Below are 19,032 nucleotides of genomic sequence, written 5' to 3'. Positions count from 1 at the left end.
ATACCATGGGAGGTGTTATTAAATGATCTTCTATCCCCCGTTCAATGCCTTGAACTGTATTTCTCACTTGAGGCCTTGGAGAAGTCGCGTTTTCCACCTGTCAGTTGTCAATATAGTTACCAACTATCGCTTTGCGGTGAAGTTTCTGAGGAGCAAGGAGTAACGTGAACTCCGGATGAAGCCCCATAGTCAGCGCCTACTTAGTTAATGTGTGATACTATAAAGATACAATGCAGTAACTTACCGGGATCAAAATTGTGCAGAGGGAAGAGGCAGGGTGCGCACATGTCCAGACGCGGACCAACCCAAACCTGCCAGTGCTAATGCACAGACAACAATGTTAAGTAGCCTCTGCTAGCAGGGAGATGTAGTTCCAAAGAACTGCAGAAAGATCACAACATGGCTTACAGGGTCTGCAGGACTTCCCCCGCATAGAGAAGGTGAGGATGTTGATGTTTTAGCTCAAGTGCCCTAAGAGTTGTGGTTTCAGCAAGCTAATTTTTTATGTATGAATCTACATAGACCCAAGTAAAACCTTACCCAGGAAGCCTCAACATCCAATGAAACTGGAGGCAGAAGTAACAATAGCTATATTAATAAATGTATTATTTCATCAGGGAACACTTGTGCAGAAGAAAATAATGGTAGGAGAAAAAAGTGCATTTTTTTAAAGTCAAAAGTCTGCGCTGCAGCCTGCGCACAGCTTCTGAGAAATCACACATGCGAGGAAATGTGCAAGGTTTGCAGCCCATCTAAAATAAAAGCATATGTTCAATAATATTTGACAAGGGACAAAAATGAATAGTTGTGTAACAGAAAGAATCCAGAAAACTTTTGTTAAAATGGAGAACTGGCGAATCTTGGATGAAAAGCACAGCATGTCACCAGAAAGGCAAAAAAACGTATTTGGGCATTGCATTGTGCATGTTTCTGGACTGAAAATCAGCTTTGAGTAAGACACACAGCGATAGCGAAGGTATGTCTTTGTGAAAGGACTTTGACAAAGAAAAGGTTATAATGTTGTTTTGTTTTAGGTGACAGTTGCAACATGGAAAAAAGGTGACTTTATAATGTTACATTTTATGAATCAAGCACCAGCTTTGGGCCTAGAAACTGTATGGTATTTCCATGCACAACCCCCGCAGCACATCAACAGGACAGAGGCGGTGACTTGCTTCCTGAGAAGGAAATTAACTCAGGCCAGAGGTGGGACTGTAAATAAAAAGAAAAATTTTAAAAACCTTGACATTTGCTTTTGTTGTATGTTCTGTGCCTGTAATGAAAACAAATGCCCCCATTTACAACTCGCAATCGTTTCTGTGCCTAAGCTAACATCTTTAAATATGGTCTGAAAGATGGTCTATAGTGGTCCCTCCTTCACGTAATCATATCCTGCAATAAGCCCAGCTGCTTCCAGGAGGCAATACCTAGCACGTAAGACTGAAAGTCTCTCTTAAGTGATAGAAAGTGTCTGTAATCTCTCTAGAAGATGGGACTGAGTGGTAAAGAGTCCTGACAGATTTGTAATTTAAAGAAATCACCAAAACCTGTTCCACCCCATTCATACATGGCCCATCTCTCTGGCTTTCAGAGGGAACTGAGGCCGTTTGCCTGTGTTAGGCCAGGAACTGGGGCTATATGTAATACTTGGCAAGTAAGAAAAAATGCATCATTGAAATAGCATGGTAAATCACATTTTTGCTTGCAAATTTTGAGTGGGAGGTCCTAGAGAATTAATCATTTTTAAAACATGTTCAGCTTGAAAGGCTCTGATAGATGAATGCAAAAGGAATTGTTTTTTTGTATTATGTTAATTATGTGAATGTCGATAGTTACACCGAGAAATGGTGCATGTTAGTCATTCATTTATTCTAGCATCCCTGTTGGCGAGCCTGTTAGTTTGTGATGGAAAAAATGTTTTGGGGTAAAATTAGTGTATAAAAAGACAAAATAACTTGTTAAGTGCTGAGGATGAGTAGGCTTGTCCCATTTGCATAGAAATGCATAATAGCCCAGTAGTTAAAGGGTTAAAATGTACTCTTCGAATTCCATTTCCATTGACAATTGTGTCCCGATTAGTCAAGCTTAGTGCTAACCACAATACGCCTGTTGGCATACTCCTTCTTTATAGGCCTCCCAGCATAACATCAGACTTTGTTGACCAGCTTCTAGCATGTCTTAATGACAACATGAAGCCTAATTCACACTTCTTACTATTGGGAGATTTCAATCTCTGGGCTAATAATGACTCTAACCCACATGGTGTCGCACTGTTGAATGCGCTTGAAGCACTTGGCTTCCATCAGCATTCCAAGACTGCCACACATAAAGATGGAAACATCTTTGACTGGCTGCTCTCTCTCTTGATATGTCTAACTTTTCATCGAGCACTGTCTGTGGTCTCATCACTTGCTATTTATCTTCCAGTTATTACTTCCCATGGTCCCTTTGAGGGTTGACTCCAATCCAAGAACCTTGAAAAGTGTGAGAAACCGGAAAAAGCTCTCTCCAACAGCTATTGCCCCTTTAGCGCTCCCAGGTTTCTCTAAGCTATGTGATATTGTGAATTCTAATAAACACGGAGACCAATAAAATACCTTGTTTAGTGATGATATCATTAAACTTCAGAAAGTTAAACGAAAGCGTGAAAGAGCCTGGCTGAAAAATACCTGCCCTGAGTCCTCGCATATTTGCAGGCAGTCTGCAAAGGAATTTAATTGTGCTATTTGTTCAGCCAAGCAGGTGGACTATAATGTGAGAATCTCCAAAGCTGAATCCAGTTCGAGAGAAATGTTTTTAATTCTCAGAGAGCTTGAAGGAACTAATAGTTGGAAGAGGTGATATGCACATTCATCATGCTTGGTGTCAAGACATAAAACACGAGTTCATGAGCAAAATCTCTAAACACCACCAGGCGATTATGGCTCAGGAAATGTTGTTCGACAACTCAGTGTCACCTATGTCTGGTACCTTTTCAGTGTCTGACTTGCCCAAAGACTATCTCAGCTTTTCCTTTCACCTGGTTTCTGAAGCCAACTGTTTGCCTGGATGATGTATGTTCGACACATAGTTTAGATTTTCTTCTTCCTTCAATGACAGACTGCGAATGCTTCTTTTCTGGACTCTAGTGTTTTATCTTGCCTTAAAGAAGCCTGGTTTACCCCCTGCTCCCCACTGCCCTCGAGAAGGATAACCTGGACCCTGCAGTTTCTAGTAATTATAGGACTATAACAAATGTCCCTTTCCTGAGGAAGATTATGGACAGATTTGCCTATGTGCAAGTGCAGGATTTCATTGAATCTCATCTTTTGGGAGTTCATTAGTCAGGTTTCCAGGCTAAACATGGAACAGAAACTGTGCTTCTTGACCTGAAAACCAATATTGTCAAGATCATCGACGAGGGCCATACTGCCTTGTTGATGTTATTAGATCGGTCTGCAGTTTTCGACCTAGTTATTCGCTCCTTATTAGTGAAGAAGACTGGTCATGGGAGTCAGATTCTCTGATAGTGCAGCAAGGTGGATTAAGTCCTTTTGGGGCCTCGGTTGGTGAGTCGCTCTGGGTGACTCCAAAGCCTGTCCTGTCAAACTTAATTGTGGCATTCCTCAGGGATCATGTCTATCCCCAACCCTCTTAATGTATACACCAGACCTATTTTTGATCTATTGGATAGTGCTGACATTAACTTCACAAATTACACCTATGATATGCAAATCTTTTGGGATTAACACCTTGATTCACAGGTGATCAATCGGATCTATTCCTTGTTGCAATCCTGGATGGCGGCTGTTAAGATGGACTTCTGAACTCTGACCTGGTGGGCAGAGGTTGAGAAGGCCAGTTTAGTTTCTTGGAACAGGGTAATCTTCTGGACAAGCCAGACCAATCAAGGTAGCATTGGCGGCAGTCAAGACTAGGTCTCAGGGGGGTGAGGATGACTGAAAGACCTCAATGAGTACACAGAGTAAAAGACACTACAAATCATTCCTGTATATATATTAAAAATACATGTACATTTATTCAAGGCCTTTGAACTTCAAAACAAAGCAATTATTCAATAGTATACATAAAACCAATACAACACTACTATAACACATATATACAATACCAAGAGGCCTACAGGGTTAAAAATCACAGAATGCGTCCACAAGCTAAAAGGGAAGGAAGCGGTGCAAATAGTCTTCAGGCAGTTCAATTCATTAAATTAACCCTAACTGAGAGGCAGTCCAGTCCCTACGAAGAGAGGAGCCTAGTGCTCAATATACTTTCAAATGCTGGTGCACACGATAGTGCAGAAAGGTGAAAACAGGGTCTCTTGTAGGGGCTATAGCAGCTCAGGAAGGTACGCAATACAATGAAGAATAAGTTCCCACTATTCGTGGAGGGTCTCCCCAAGAGGGCAGAACAGTTTCCAGGAGTTGGGAATGGGGCGGTAGCACAGGCTAACTGTGGAAAGGTGAGTGGTCCTCAGGGGACACTTGTGCATAAAAGTGGATGGATGCCCTAGAGGCCACCGGTAAGGGTTGCAGGTACTTGTGACCCCTGGCGCACTCTGGACCAAACTTCGCAGTCGAGTCCACTTTGGTTGCAGGTTCAAATGAGGCAGTGGTGATTCCCTGGCAAATTCCCTGGTTGGGACAGTGGTGATTTCTCTGCTCCTGGTGGATGGATCAGGCCAGTTTCCCTGTAGCTGGCTTCAGGGCACAGAGGGGCAGAGCAGCAAGGCACCTGTGAAATTCGTCATCACGGCTGGGTGACAAGGTAACCGTGTGTACTCCGGTTTAGACGCTCTCTCTTTATTTCAGACCTGGGAATGCCAAGTGTACGAAATTCAGGGTGAGTGTGTCGTGAACGCAGAGCTTACGATGTACCAAGTTTCAAGGGTTTCCCCAAAATTGCGGCAGTGGTGTCAGGAAAAAAAAGGTCCTGCGCTAGCTGGTCAACCCACTGGTTGGCTGTCATGACCACTGTCAGGGACCACAAGCTGTGGCACAAGCAAGCTCCCAGAATTACTCTAAGGGCCTCAAGACTTCAGCAAAAAAGCTCCTGGAGCCAGTCCTGGCGCATCTGGCACCAGGCTCATATACTGTAAGGAGATACTTACCAGGCTTACTTTCAATTGACTACATGGGTCTTTAAATCCAACATGGAGGCACCCACACAGCCTCGTTCTTAAGAACCAAACCATGCGGTCTAGTGTTTTAGGTGTGGCAGGCCTGGAACCACTTTCCCTGGTACTGCTTTACCTGGACTTTATGGACAAAAGCAAAGCAGGAATACTGATGCTTCTCGACCTATTTGCGGCTTTTGACCTCTTTGACCAGGAGAAACTTATATCTACACTGTCCTTAGTAGGTCATTGTTCTCCATCAGCTGTGAAGTGGCTGAAGTCCTTCCTATCAGACAGGATGTCAAGGGTGTGCTGGGGACAAGCTTCCTCGGGGAAAGTACTGTCTACGTGCAGAGTGCCACAGGGAGATTGTCTATCCCCTACACTCTAACCACCTATGTACGCCCCCTGTGTAATCTCTTGGATAAAGCAGGGGTGAAATTTACTGACTATGCTGAAGATACTCAGTTATTGGTAGAAATGAGCAGAAATTATAGTGAAGGCCTGAAATCCATGCAGAACATCTATCTAATCATCAAGGAGTGGATGGCTCAACATTGGCTATGCCTCAATAGCGGAAATACTGAGCTGTTGCTTTTTGCATCTTCCCAAGCAAGTTCAAAATTGTGGCAGAATATATGCAGAATTTAATATTGATGGCCATTTCATTAAGGTCTTAGACCTGGTCAAGACTTTGGGAGTGATAGTGGATCATTCACTGGGTGCTGACTCTCGTGTTGGAAATGTTGTAAAATAAATCCCAGTACAACAAGAGGCTCCTTAGATTGGTCAAACCATTTGCTACTAATAAAAACTGTGAAACCTTGGTCAGAGCCATAATGATGCCACACATTGATTATTTCAATGCCTTGCTTGGGGGAGCCAGTAAAAATTGCATACAGAAACTCCAGGTCCTTCAAAACAATGCAGCTCCAAAAGGGAGCATATAACTTTGGCTAGGAGGGAACTTCATTGGCTGCCTGTTGCATCGCGAATTACCTTCAAGATTTTGACTAGAACACATAAATGCCTTTATGGGCTGGCCCCTACCTATCTGAAGACTTGCTTTACCCGGCAAACACAGGGTAGGTCAACCAAATCAAGCAACACCACTCGTCTTGTCTGCTCTAGGATTAAGAGAAGCCAAGTCAAAGGTCATTCTTTTCCGGTCATAGCCACTCTTGTGTAGAATGATCTCTCAGCCGAGATGCGCATAGAGGAGAGCCTGTCAATTTTTTGAAAATGGTTTAAGACTTTATTTAAATAGGAATATCTGCCTCTGCCCATTGACTGCTTCTGTCCAGAACTGAGTACTTTTGTTTTGTCTTGGTCTGGTTCTTGTTTAAGTGTTATATGTGTGCCCTGATGCCTGCGGGCTCTGGCGCGTTATAAGCATAAACTTACTTATTGCCTATGGCCACATGGTTTACTATGCACTATGCTCAGCCTTCTTGTCAGTCCCTATGCATCCCAGCAGTCAATATTTCATAGATTTCTCCCACCTAGACTGGCAAATGAAGTGGACCTGCCTCCCACCGCGGTACACGTAGAGCCAAACCCTTTCTAGCCAATCTTTCTCTGAAAGATATGATTATTATATTCCCAAGGGCACCACACTAGTGTTATAGGCTGTAGTCTCATATCCCACTTAGGAAGCATGTAAACGAGAAAAACACATATTAAAAGCCTTGGCCACAGAAGGGTCATAAGGCATCTAAACAAGAATTACAACTGTTTAAAGAAAAATGCATTATTTTGGTCATGGCATATAGATGGGTTAGCAGAGTATAAAATGATCAAGAGTAGATGCTGTAATGAAATTTGCCCCTATAAGATCCTTTTTAGGTGCCACTGGGTATCGTTGTCAATGTGTAATGGGCTATGCAAACAAAGCACAGCCCCTACAAAGAATGGCCCATCTGAACACACCTGTTCTTCTCCAATGGACAGAATGCTTATCAGACAGTTGTAGAAATAAAACGGGCATTAACAAGCTCCCCAGCCCTTGTGCTAGCAGATATAAAAAGCCATTTGTCTTCTGTTGACATGAAAAGTGGCTATGCGCAAGCAGTGCTGACTCAGATGCATGATGATAAAAATGGCCCAATTCTATATTATAGCACAGCAGTAGACCCAGAAATGGCTGGGTTACTGCAGAGACATAGTAATGGGGATGCTCACATACCCTCGGTCTCACACCAGTGACCACTCTGTTATTGGAAACCAAAACTATAACGTATTGCTGTTTCGCATGGATAGTGGGGAGTACAATTGTATTGTAAGCACAAGTGCTCTCAAAAAGCCAACATCGGATTCACAAGAGCCCCTTTACAAAGCCCTAGTGAGCTGCTTTTAGCGGATGGAAGTTGTGTGAGCAATGGGGAACTAAAGGCAACCTATGTATTTTGTACATCCCATGAAATGCTGGAGAGCACACAATTGGGATAAAATTGGCACTGATAGTCAAATTGGTTGCGCTTACTCATGCATACCATATAATCAAAAATAGGCGTCCCCAACACCATGAACCCAGGGGAGAACCAAAGTAAGACAGACCCACCAGAGGGGAAAAAGGAAGTTCATGGGAATAGAACCATAGAATCAATCAATGGAATAAGCTGCGCACTGTGAGGGAGCTAAATATGGGGACAGATCAGGTCAAGGAATCATAGAGATATATTCAATCAATCTTTAATAAACACATATACAATTGCCATACAATTAAAAACAGCTTAAAAACATATAATTGATACTAAACATATCTAGTTAAAGTGCATATTATTTTACTAAACATCCTAGGATGTAAGCAAAAGTGCAATGTGCATAAATTCCGTAGACAGTAAAGAGCCTCAATTGAACCCCAAATTGTATTTAGCCAGGGGGATATATTATAACTAATCTCTGTATATATGTAAGAGTTAGTTAGTGAGGCTTAAAGAGTTATGTAGGACACCAAAGTCACGCAGATCAACAATAAACAATATTTTCTGCGAGATGAGAAGGGTTGTACCTTAGTCCAGCCCAACATTTCTTTATAGAGAACAAACAGCAACCTGTGCTTGTCTCCAATCTGACCAAAATAGTCAACAACCGGTACCTAGTACAGCTCCCAAACGTATTGTGGGCTGTACTGGTATCTGAACATAGGTAGTTTCGACGATCAAATAACAATGTCTAAGCTGTCTGTCTCTCGTCGTAGCAGGAGAGAGAAGGCTTGACAATCGTCTTCCTCAGGACAGGGCAGATTAGGTGATAAATTCTAAAATCTAAACATACAGATTCTCTACATTTGAATAATCAAGAACCGTCTGGGGCCACCTAGTACAAACAATAACTTTCTAGGGCCACATAGTACAGATAGTGTCTTTTGAATTTATTCCATATATCCGATCTTCTTCAGTTAGTTCTTCCTTAATGCACCCAGATGTTCAATAAATTCCCTTTGAAGGGAGAAATTCCCATTGGGTGTATTTCGAAAAATAGCCATCAGGGTAGAGAGAAGAAATAAAATTTCTCTTGATGACACTCCCCTGGGATCTTGTCCAGGTGCACAGTAGTTCAGGCTAAGTGGGGAGAAAACATCCCATCAACCGGTAATCCTGTGCAGATCCGATCCGTGTCGGCATATACGACGTAATACGAGCGGTCGCAGAGCTGTCGCCATTATGGAGCCAGATTCCTCAAAGTAACGCCGGTTCCGTGTGCAGGATGGCCGCCGTACCGAAACGTAGCTCAAAACAGCTGCTCACGCTGATTCCGTGTGCAGGGTGGCCGCCGTAACAAAACGCAGCTCGAAATAGCTGCTACCGCTGGTTCCGTGTGCAGAATAATCGCCGTAACGAAGCGCAGCTCAAAGCAGCTGCTTCCAAATTCAAGGAGGATTCAAGAATGGCCGCCGTAACAAAGCGCAGCTAAAAATAGCTGCTACCGCTGGTTCCGTGTGTAGGATAGTCGCCGTAACGAAGTGCAGCTCAAAGTGCTTATTAAAGATTGATTGAATATATCTCTATGATTCCTTGACCTGATCTGTCCCCATATTTAGCTCCCTCACAGTGCGCAGCTTATTCCATTGATTGATTCTATGGTTCTATTCCCATGAACTTCCTTTTTCCCCTCTGGTGGGTCTGTCTTACTTACTCATGCATACAACAAAGCGTCAGGCCTGCAAGTCTACATTTAAACAGATTGTCGCAATGCTTTTGGGATAGTTCACAGATATGGCAGGCTGTGGAATGAGCATGGCTATTTATCTGGCCAAACCCCCATAAGAAATTGCAAACTGTGAATGTACTCCTAGAATCGATAAGGCTTTCAAAAGAACTTGTGCTTATAAAGCGCAATGCACACCAAGTCCGAAAGGATGTTGTCAGCAAAGGGAAGGCATTAGCTGACCAAGTAGCTAGTAGGACTGCCCTTTCCTTTAAAGTCCTGGCAGAGAATATCATGCGTCGTAAGTGCAGTCAGAAAAAACACCATATGAAACACTAGAACAATTGCCCGTGTTGCCTCTGCCAGATACAAAAAAGAATGAATGGGAAAAGGCAAGATGTTCTCTTCATAGTGATAGGTTGGGTGCATTCCTGAATGATGTTTAGCTGCTCCCACAGCACTGCAAATGTATTTTGCACAATTTCTACATGTTGTAACACGTGTCAAAAGGGGAAAATGGTAAACCGAATGAAAAGGGGAATGGTTTACCCAGGCTTTCCCCTCAAACAGAACAGTAGTTAAGACAGAGATGCTTGATATGCCCACATCGGAATATGGCAAAGACACCTAATGTGCTGCCTGGCCCCCGGTTACACAATTCTAGTGCGACTTTATTCAGATGCCAAAGGTGGCACACCTGAAATGCACTGGTTATAGTCGATGTATTCTCTAAGTGGGTGGAGGTGTATTACACTCATAAAAGCAGATACACACGCAGTTCTGAAGGCATGGATATGAAATATTATGGCTAGGTTTGGGTTGACCAGGGTGTATCAACAGTCCTAGAGGGACCCATTTTGCAGGAAACTGATCTAGGAGCTATGCATAATGTGGATTGTACACCGGATGCTCCATGGTCCATACTACGCACAATCAGCTGGATTAGTGTAACACCAAACTCCAATCATTAAAGGAAGAGTAACAAAGATATGTGCGGAAACCACTTTAAAGCAGCCAGGCACACTACCACTAGCTTTTATGAATATGAGGGGAACTGACAGTAGAGCAATGGGACTAAGCCCCTAGGAGATACTTGCGGGTACATCAATGCATTTGCCAGAAACTCCACTGGTGCCTTTGAATAGGGGTACAGCACAGGGTGCCAATGATGCGCTACTCAAACACTGTAAAGGTTTAGTGAAAACTGTTCATTATATAATCGGGTCCAGGAAGCCTTACCAAAGAGTCCTACTATTCCCTGCCACACTTCCCACCCTGGACATTGAGTGTGTTTATATAAAGAGGTATAAGAGACTGGATTGTTTATACAAACGCTGAACGGCCCCTATGAGATTCTGCTAACGAGTGGAACCACCGTTTGCGCCTGCCGAGATGTCACTGCCCAGACGGATGCAGCACATTGCCATGCAGCAACACTGCCTGACATTGCCACAGGTGGTGATACCACTGCTGATGTGCCTTTTGTTTAGCTTCATAATGTTGCTTTTGCTTAGTGAGGTTTCTGGGGAGGAAGGATAGGTTAAGACTCTTATGTTGGGACGGTCCACTACAAAAATGAGGAAAGATGGCAATTGTTCAACAGCGGATAACTGCAGAGGTCAAGTGTAGGGCTGTGGTGGAAACATAGGAACGTAACACCAGGATGTACTGTACAGATCATTTATCTAAGACTTTTCTGTATGATGTTCGTTGTGTGGAACTATACAAATTCTGAGGTTTCTGTGCTCTGAGGCCACATTTTTGGGATAGGAATACTATACTAATTTCCCAACCCATTTCTGTCCAGCTATATGGAAATTAACCTGGTTTGTAGCTCTGCAGCCTGTCTCCCAGTGGATTATTTGATGATCAGCAGCTGCTTTCGGTTTTTGAAAGCACTTAGCTTGAAGCTATTTTAAGCAATACTATAATAATATCTATAAGCTGATGGTTTTTGTGTGAGGCAACATGGCACGGGTATGGGCATGTTTTGAGATGTTTGTAGCGTTTCCTCAGCTAATAGAATGAGTCACATTGTAAGAATGCTACAAAGTTTGAATTAAGCTAGTTCTTCGTCAACTTTAACCAGTGTTATGGTAAGGACAGAAATTGTTATACAACATTGATTTATTATTTGCCTTCAATTCCTCTCTCCTTCTATCCTCATATTGCTGACCTTGCCAAGAAGGCTCACTTTCAGCTTCACCTCCTCAGAAGCATTTTCCCTTTCCTGCCCTTCCCCCAGAAAGTCAATGCGCCTCATTACATGTTTGTCGGTCCGGAATTAAAGGTGCCAGTAAAACCGTACCGGCACCGTTTTCTGGACCGGCAAACTGGGTTCTGCGGGTGGGTACCGTACCGTCCTCCAGGTCTGACCTGGCGGGCGGAGCGGCACCCGGCTGCAGAGATGCACAGAAACACTGGCACCATTGTGACATGGTGCCGGTGTTTCCGCGCCCCCCATTCCCGTGAAGTCCTATTGGATTCCACAGGAATTGGGATTAACAGAATTGCCAGCTCTGGATTTACCGGACCAATGGGGTTGTAATGCCCCGGTAAATCTGGCGAGTCTGGCGCCGGTAACTCACTACGGGTTCGGCAGCAGGCTGTGGGTTTTACCGGCACGGCTACCGACAGTATTGTAATGAGGCCCATTGTCTGTAAAGCTCTGGTTCTCTCCAGACTGGACTACTTTAACAGCCTCTTAATATGCCTCCATCCTTCCTTCACGCTCTTCAACTAATCCAGAATAGGACTGCAAGACATATCCTTGGCCACAAGCCTAGGGACTGCATCTCTACAGCCCTAAAAGTTCACCACTGGCTCCCAGTGACTGCAAGGATCAAATTCAAGACCCTCTGCACCATCCACAAGTATTTCTGGGGCCTGGGACTGTTCTACAAAAAACTCTCCCTCACTAAATACTGCCCTGCCAGAGTCCTAACGTTCTCTAGCTTTAACTATTTGCAGGTCATTTGTTTCTCGAAGCAGAGAGTGGGGAGTTGATCTTTCTTCGGCAGGAGCCTCCCTCTGGAATGGCCTCCGTGCCCTTCTCAGACTTGAGCCGGATCTCCTTAAGTTCGGGAAGCTTCTCAATACCTTCCTCTTCTCCTCTTTCCCTCTGCACCCTCCTTGCTAATACCCTCCCACTGACATCATCCTGTCGGACTTGGTGCGCATCGAAGTGGGCTCCAAGTGGACTGTTGGGGTGCCCTGAATTGCTGTGAGGATCGGCTGTGCCTTATCTTACACCCGAACCGCCGTGCGCAAGAGGAAGCTCTGCGTGTGTGAAATGCCGAACTCGTCAAGACACCAATTACCAGTCTGGTAGCTCCGCCCCCTGCTCTCAGCGCCCGGCCCCCCCTGCAGCTGCCGACTTCCCTACTTAGCCCGTGCACCAGCGCATCGCGCGTGCGCATCGAAGTGGGCTCCAAGTGGACTGTTGGGCTGCCCTGAATTGCTGTGAGGATCGGCTGTGCCTTATCTTACACCCGAACCGCCGTGCGCAAGAGGAAGCTCTGCGTGTGCGAAACGCCAAACTCGTCAAGACACCAAGTAATGAACTTTAATGGACTAGGCTTGGCTTCTCCCCTTTTTTTTTTTTTTTTTTTTCTTTCTCAATTTGGAACCACTGCTGCGGCATTGCCGCAGCAGTTTAAAGGAGTCTCTTGTGTTGTGTTTGCACTGTGCCCAGAAACCTAATAATATCCCTTTTCTATTTTGTTGCAGTTACCAGTCTGGTAGCTCCGCCCCCTGCTCTCAGCGCCCGGCCCCCCTGCAGCTGCCGACTTCCCTACTCAGCCTGTGCACTAGCGCATCGCGCGTGCGCATCGAAGTGGGCTCCAAGTGGACTGTTGGGCTGTTAGGCAGTGAGGCTGGGAGCGCGGGACAAGTGAGTTCTTACTTTCTCCTATGAAATTGGTATCTCAATCTTGCACGTTTGGTTTAAATGGTATCAAGTTTGCGCAGTGGGCGCCGCATGAAATCGTCTCCGGTTAAAAATACAAAAAAAAGTCGAATTAATAAAAAAAAATGGCACTGCCTAAAGAGGTTGTGAAGTGACGTTCCTGGGACGAGTGCATGCACTGCTTTAGCGGCACTTTGGGGTCCAATTACCGATCAGGACTTAATAAAACATGAGGTGGCATTTTCATATGTGCGTGCACAGGCACTCGCAGCACCACCAGATGGGTCTCCCCCTGTTGATTCTAAACTCCCGCCTAGAAAGCCCTCACCCAAACCAGACCGTAAAAGCTTTTTGAGTATGCGCATGGATACTGCAGTCTCTGAGCCTGTGCATTCCATTGACGCTACCCCCTCCTCCCCCTCCGACAACTCCATATTAGCGCCAGTGGTACTTGCTGCCCTGGAGAAACGGGTGAGGTTATCGGTGGGTCCTTCGACACCGGTTACCTTTCCAAGTTCCAAAAGAGCTGATGTTCATATTCACTGCAAAGACCCCATACATATGGAGGGCGCAAACAGCTCGCCAACACCTCTTCCCAATGTACTCCAGTCTGTCCACTCTCCTGGCTCTAGTTTGTGGCCGTCTTCCCCTGGTCGGCCGCCTTCCCTCACCCGGGCTGTACCTGGTATTAATACCTCAGTAACGGATCCCCTGTTCCCACCCCCCCCACCAAAAGGCCTCGAATAATCCATTGGGCTTTGACATGCTGGAACCCACAGGTGACATGCAATCTCTGGAAGCATCTTACCCGGTACTGGCCATGAGTACACGCACTACGAATTCAGGGATTGCAAAACAGCACTTACAGAAATCCTAATAAAAATAAACAAACTAGAGGGTTTCATTTTTGCAGACAGTCTCAGACTGGGTGGTGATGGACACAAACCACAGAGAAAATAAGTGGTGCTAAACAGCTCTGTCTCGACCCAAACGGATGTGTTAGAAATTCCAGTGAATGAATCTATTATTAGGAATGCCCCTACAGTCACCTATGCATTCCCGCAATCCTTTGCACAAACCCTGGCTGTCCCAAGATCGCCTACTACATGTCATATTCTCTCGCATGCGCAACTATGTACGGAAGTTGCACTTCATGCGGAAAAGTTGGAACAGCTCTTATTTTTCCTGCAACCCAGCCAGGTGGAGGAAAGAGTGGGGCCGTCTCTTTCCTGCATGGAGGGGGGGCAGGAACTCTATCCAGACAGCCCCTCTGTACTAACCAAACTGTTTGAAACCACCAGCCAAACTGACTCCTATCTTGACAATATTACTTCTGCTCCTGATATCAGGCAATCTATTGTTGAGAATAGTCCCCCGCAACTTCCGGAGCGGTCCTTTATCTCAAGGAAGGAAAAAAGGCTATTCTTCCGTGCCTTAAAAAGAAAAGCTGATCGGAAAAAAACGGCAAAAATGTTCCAAGATGAATTAATCCCTCCTGCAAAAATGAATGAAAAAAACAAAATAAAAATTGAGAAGAAGAATGTAGGGAAGCCACTGAGCAAGTCTGCTGGACGGAAAAGTCCTGTAAATGACTTGGACACTGGCGAAATAATTGCAACCAAACACACAAAAAAAGTGCACCTGCAACTACCCCTTTCTGTGAATGAGGAGCTAGGACACCCCTCATCTCAGACGCAACTACCTAACTTCTTTAAACCTATTGACAACAAAACAACGCAAATAGGTAAGGTAGTTGTGTCTCCTTCCATCAACAGGGAGACGGTGACGGAGATGGCCGTAGAAGGTGACGAAGGCATCGAGTCACCTAATCCCGGCAATAATCGAGAGACTGTGAAGAAGTCCTCTCCCATGCTAAACAAATTGGGAGTAGGTGATAAGCAAAAGAAGCAGGAGTCAGTGCCAGAGCGGTTTGTGGCAGACCCGGAAGAATTCGGGGAAGCAACGAAACAATCCACTACTATCCTAGGATGGGCAATCGTATCATTTAAGAATGGCATAAAGCGACTTAATCGCTCTGCCTTGATGCAAGCCTTCAACCGTTTACCTGGTCTGCGCACGTTGCACTCGAATGATATCGAATGGATAACCTCGCCACCCATGCAAAACCATAGCATGGTATGTAAGGTGCAATCGGCCATTATCACCAACCTCATCCTGCAATACATGGATGAGTTAACGTTTTATTGGCCTAATGCTGTACCCGTTCGATTCAATCGATGATGCTATCTCATTTAATGAAACGCCTCTGGCGCCTGGTCCGGCGGAATTGCCAAATTCGGCCATTGCTGATTCTCAAAGTGGCATTAATGCTGAAGTGATTGCACAACTTGTAAGTCTATCTAATACTAGTAAGGATTGGTCATGGTTAGCCGCCTTACAAAACACTCGAAACTCAGCCATGTCTAACATTCCCCAGTAAGTAGCCTGCCTCCCTCTCCATTCTATCTTGGAATTCATGCGGGTACAGCAATCTGAAGTTATGGTTTAGCAAGCCGCATGTAGGATTGGAGTGTGATATTATGTTATGTCAAGAAACTATGTGTACACACGATCTCGTGTTGCCCGGTTTCAATGTTATCCAAACTCACGCGAAACAAGGCACAAGTGGTCGGCCGTATGGGGTTCTGGCGATAGCCTTAAATACCAATTTAAATATATTGGTACTGGATGTTTTTAAAGCAACTGTAATGATGGCCGTACTAATTTTGCTCAAGGGTTCTCGGCTAACTCCTATTCTCCTGGTTTCCTTATATCACAACCCTAATACGCTCAACCAAACATGTGCATTTCAAGAGCTCAATACTTTATTTGATGACATCTTGGCTCGTCATCCCGCATGTGATATTGTATTAGGAGGGGACTTCAATGCTTATTGTATGAAAACTAACTCTAACCCGTTGAGATGTGGGAGTACTCACCAAACATGGCATAGAGGCAGATTGTGGCAGGAATATTTAAAATCCTGGGAACTTCACATTATCCCGTTTTGTACTAGTGACGGGTGTTATACCTGGAGAAGAGGGGATAGATCGACATGCATTGACTACTTCGCCATATCGCGAGGTTTGCAATCGTATTCCGACAACATAGCAATATATGATCCCGGTTTTAGTGACCATTACATGATCCATCTAAATATTCATTGCGACATGATGCACCTGCACATGGACCCTCAGCAAGGGTTTATAGAAGGGGACCGTCCTGGCCTGTCAATTCGATGGGCCACTAAACTTTGTGATAAGGTGAACGACATGGTTTCTGCACGTTTAACATTGCATCACAGTTCTGATTTCTATTCTAACAGTCCTATCAAGGAGATTACGGCGATATCTAGAATAATAACTGAGGTAATTCAATCTCTCCAAGTGCATGCACCGCTCCCCGAAGTAAGTTTGTCGCCGATAGCCCTTAATTTTATTCTTGAAGCTAAAAGATCAAAGAGGGCGGCCCTGCGGAGTATTTTTAAAACCGCTCCCACATGGGGGGTTTACTTGTCAGAGAAAAAAAGTGTTCTTAACACCTATCGGAACAAATGCAGAGATCACAGACATTTTATGTATAATCAGGAGAATCAGAAAATGTTTAGTACACTCTGCCACAGAGACAGGCGCTCCACTTGGAGTTTGCTTAGGGCAGGAACAACTGTACTCTCCTCTGATCAATCATCATCTATCTCTGCGCAGACTTGGAGAATTTACTTCGAAAAAAAGTTTGCCCTCCCATCAGCATTTGTAGAAATCGTATATAAATGGACCTGCCTAGCATCACCCTCCTTTCCACTCTGGGATATTCTGAGTATTGAAGCTGCAATAACTGCCCTGAAATACTCAAAAGCAGCAGGCCCAGATGGGATTCCACCTTGTGTTCTTAAACACCATCCAGGTTTGTGGGCAGGGATCTTCAAGAAACTGTTTGATAACATGTTGACAACTGTGTATACCCCACCGTCATGGCTAAATTCCATCATTGTTCCAATTTATAAAAAAGGAGTGAGGTCTCAGCCATGCAATTTTCGTCCAATAGCGCTAATTGATACGGCTGCTAAAGTGTTTGCTAGTTTGCTTTTGGGTGAACTACAAGCAGTGATTAGAGACCTTAAGATTTTGTCTAAGTATCAAATTGGTTTCCGTGCAGGAATGGTGACCCCTTTAAATGCTACAATTATGGCGCATTTATTAGCTAAACACAAATTTAAGGATTCTGGCCCACTATACATGGCGTCGATAGACCTCACATCTGCCTTTGACTCCGTTGTACGATCACTTTTATGGAAAAAAATGGCCGCCATGAACATACCACAATACATCATACAACTAATATCCAAGCTCCACACAAAGCCACTTATTTGGTAAGGGTAAATAACCAAAGTGCTACAACACATCCAATAAAGATTGCCCTTGGTGTGAAGCAAGGATGCAATTTAGCAGCCACCCTTTTCAATCTTTATTTATGTGGCATCAATGACATTTGGAATACCCAGATCTCCTATCCAGCAAGGCTTGGATATCTCAAAATACAATGGTTAGCCTTTGCGGATGATATTGTAATATTTGATCGTACGCCCAAAGGCATGCAGACCAAATTGGATTTATTCGCATCTTACTGTCTAAATCATAATCTGAAATGTAATGTGGAAAAATCCAATATAGTAGTATTTAGGAATCGCAAGAGGAAGAACATCACACGCAATGGAGAATTGAGAATTTTCCCCTAACCATAGTTCCTCAAATTCGTTATCTTGGTTATACCATAACTGATTCCCAATCACTGGTAATGTGGAGGGAGGTATTACAAAAAAAAGCTGCTCCCCTCGCCACGCAAATACGGATGGTATATCTGAAGTTTTGTACATTTTCATTGCTGCCACTTATGCAATTTTATATCCTAAAAGTAGAGTCTGCTATCCTTTTTGCTTTAGATATGTGCCTGGCAAACATTAACACCTACCTTGACCAACTACAAGGGTGCATGTGGAAGGTGGTTTTGAGGTTGGCTAAATCCACACCAAATATTGTAATAAGGCAGGAACTTGGTATTACTGCCGTATCTGCACGCCGTAACTGGCGGTTATTGGCTAATTTTGCCAGAATGTTATATCCTCCTGCAAATTCTCTTTATGAAGATTTGGGCCAACTCATGGTCGCGTCTGAACGATCTTCCATCACGATCTACCATACACAAATGATTCATCTATTGGACGAAATTGCACTTGTACCAGCAGACCTCGAATTTAGACCTAACCATGTAAAACATCGTATTATAGAAAATGACTGGTGTAAGACGTTAACGGGAATGGCGGGTCTTGAGGGCTATAAGGAAGTAGTTTGTTTCTGCTCTTCAAGACGGCCGCACAAACCTTATGTAATCCAGTTTCCCTGTAATAAGGCTAGGGAAACCTATTTGTGTTTTAAAATGAACCAATCTCTTACGTTAGAAAGAATCAGTGGTTGGAAACTGCACTGGAAAGTAGAAGCGCAGTTAGGATGTAGGTTCTGCATGGATGGTTACATTCAAGAAACCTTGAAACATCTGGTTATATTTTGTACATATTTTGAGGCAACACGTGCATTAACAATTGCAACTGACTGTGTATTAACTGGGGCAACTAGGGAATGGCTTTGGCTAGCTTGCATATGGGGGACCCGCACGAGCTTTATATTAGCTCTGTGTAGACTCCTAGTAACCGTAAACAATGAACTTGAGAAGATGTTTCACAAGAAAGACGAGCAGCCTAGCTGCTGAGGTTAATAACACAATACTGGTATTCTGCTGTTCCTATAAAGCACATTGAGCTACTGCTAGAATATGGTATGTTAATCTTTGGTAAATCGGTTTGCTCCATTCA

The sequence above is a fragment of the Ambystoma mexicanum genome, chromosome 7q (assembly GCF_040938575.1).
Source record: "Ambystoma mexicanum isolate Mex_15411 chromosome 7q, UKY_AmexF1_1, whole genome shotgun sequence".
Taxonomy (NCBI): domain Eukaryota; kingdom Metazoa; phylum Chordata; class Amphibia; order Caudata; family Ambystomatidae; genus Ambystoma; species Ambystoma mexicanum.
Note: the sequence above shows the minus strand (reverse complement) of the source record.